Source organism: Gavialis gangeticus, unplaced genomic scaffold (assembly GCF_001723915.1).
Source record: "Gavialis gangeticus isolate Ggan-Ray unplaced genomic scaffold, GavGan_comp1, whole genome shotgun sequence".
In the NCBI taxonomy this organism is placed as follows: domain Eukaryota; kingdom Metazoa; phylum Chordata; order Crocodylia; family Gavialidae; genus Gavialis; species Gavialis gangeticus.
Genome location: NW_017728993.1, coordinates 85,250,425 through 85,252,313, shown reverse-complemented (window position 1 = coordinate 85,252,313; position 1,889 = coordinate 85,250,425). Strand labels below are relative to the sequence as shown.

The window sequence follows — 1,889 nt, the reverse complement described above, 5'->3', positions numbered from 1 at the left end:
GTCAATAAGTCAAGGGTGGACTCCCAAAACTTCAGGTACCAGAAGGCAGAGACTCCTGTGACTAACAGCTATCAGGTGCTACTCAAGCACCATGTGGGACAGGGACCTCTAGATTGGGTAGCCAAGATGATGCCGGAGGAATCACACAAATCTGCCACAAAGGAATAAAAGGCAGTGAAGTGTGACCCTCAGTGGTGCCCTCTCATCCAGCACCTGACCTACCAAGACAGAAGGACCAGCAAGCAACCCCCTTCTGGAGAAGACATTTCCTGGAAGGAAGATGACCATCAACAGCAGATTCCAGGGCCTCAGATAGGTAAATATACTGACATCAGCACTCGCAATCTGTACAGCAGCCAAAACACACTATACTACATGGGTCTGAATGAGTGGGTGCATGTGTGTGCGTGTGCATGTGCTAAGGTGACCAGCACCACCCATAACTCAAAGTTTGCATTTATGATTTTGTTGGTAACTTTGCATCCCATCCAATAAACTAGAATTTATTATGATACCATGAGTTGGTCCTTTGTAGCCAACAAGAGACTATAAAATCTTACTGTTTTATCTTGGCTACCTGATAATTATGATTTTTTTTCATCAGTAATAAGCAGGGATCCTGGTTTTCTCTGATAAAAAACAATCCCAAATTTACTGATTTAATGAAGTAACCCAAAATTCATATTTTTCCATGATTAAAATGAAACACCACTAAAATACATATTTTAGGCTTATTTTATATTTAGATTTTGGGTTACTTTTTAAAATATATGTTTTAATGATGTTTCATTTTATCACGGAAAAATGTGGATTTTGGGTTACTTTTTTAAATCAGAAAATTTGTTTGTTTTTTTGTAATCAGAGAAAATCAGGATCCCTGATAAAAAGTAATTGCTTATGTTCATCTTATTCTACCAAACATGTATTCATACATAATCACTGGGCTAGTAGACAAATAACAGTGGCAAGTAAAACATCTACAGATTTTTCACATACATTTTAAGGTGCCAGAGCATCTTGTGCCACACATAGTGCACCTGCTAATGTGTTATGTGAAGATCATATAACTAATTCACACAAATCAAATCCAGTGAAAAGTTAGTTCCATTCCCTATATTAGCACCAAGCAAGATGCTGTGAGCTGGTGGTCTAGTTACTCTTGAGTTTCATTTATTCTTAATTCAGTTTTCTTTTTTTGCCATTCTAGTTTCATGGGGATTATACTATTATGACAATCTCCATTCCCAGATTTGGCCAGGAGTATCTTTGAGACAAAACTCCAGGAGTGTTCCTATAACTTCTGGAGTGCCCATCTGCTCCAAACCTCTCTCTGCTGTCTGCTGGTCAATTACAGAAAACAGACTGAAATACTCCAAAGGCACCTCTGGCACCTCAGCTTTACCTGCCTTACCTCTGGCCAGCTTTCAGCAGGAGGAATTTTGCCAGCTAGAAGAACCACCTCCTTGTCTGGTTAGAAAAAGAGTCACAGTTATCACTGAAATAAATGCTGTATGTAATACAACAAAAATATTCATTAAAAACCCCAAGAACAAGCATCAGAAATCAGTACCAATATGATGAGATACAGGCAGATATATATGAATTAACAAACAAAAGGCATATTAGAACAACAACCTGATCTTACCCTGCATCTTAAATCTAAGACTGCAGCTCAAACTGAGCCTGGTTGCTGATGGATCAAAGAACCTTATCCCCAGGAGGTTTTAGCCAAACTCTAGCTAAGAGGCCAGGTTTAAGTACTTGTCCTTATCTTGTCAATTCCATTCTAATATAATAAAGGACTTAGTCCATCTGTCTGTCTACCCATAAGACTCTTACAGCACTCTGATTACTGAAACAACCAACCAGAGTGCTCCAAAAGCATTATG

At 38.7% G+C, this 1,889-nt stretch overlaps 1 long non-coding RNA gene across 1 annotated transcript; it reads left to right on the top strand.

Moving 5' to 3' along the window:
• The first annotated feature begins 281 nt into the window (after positions 1–281).
• LOC109305400 lies at positions 282–1,519 on the top strand. Its single transcript, XR_002099623.1, has 2 exons — positions 282–316; positions 1,208–1,519. It is a non-coding gene; the product is annotated as an uncharacterized LOC109305400 (long non-coding RNA).
• Positions 1,520–1,889: the final 370 nt, after the last annotated feature.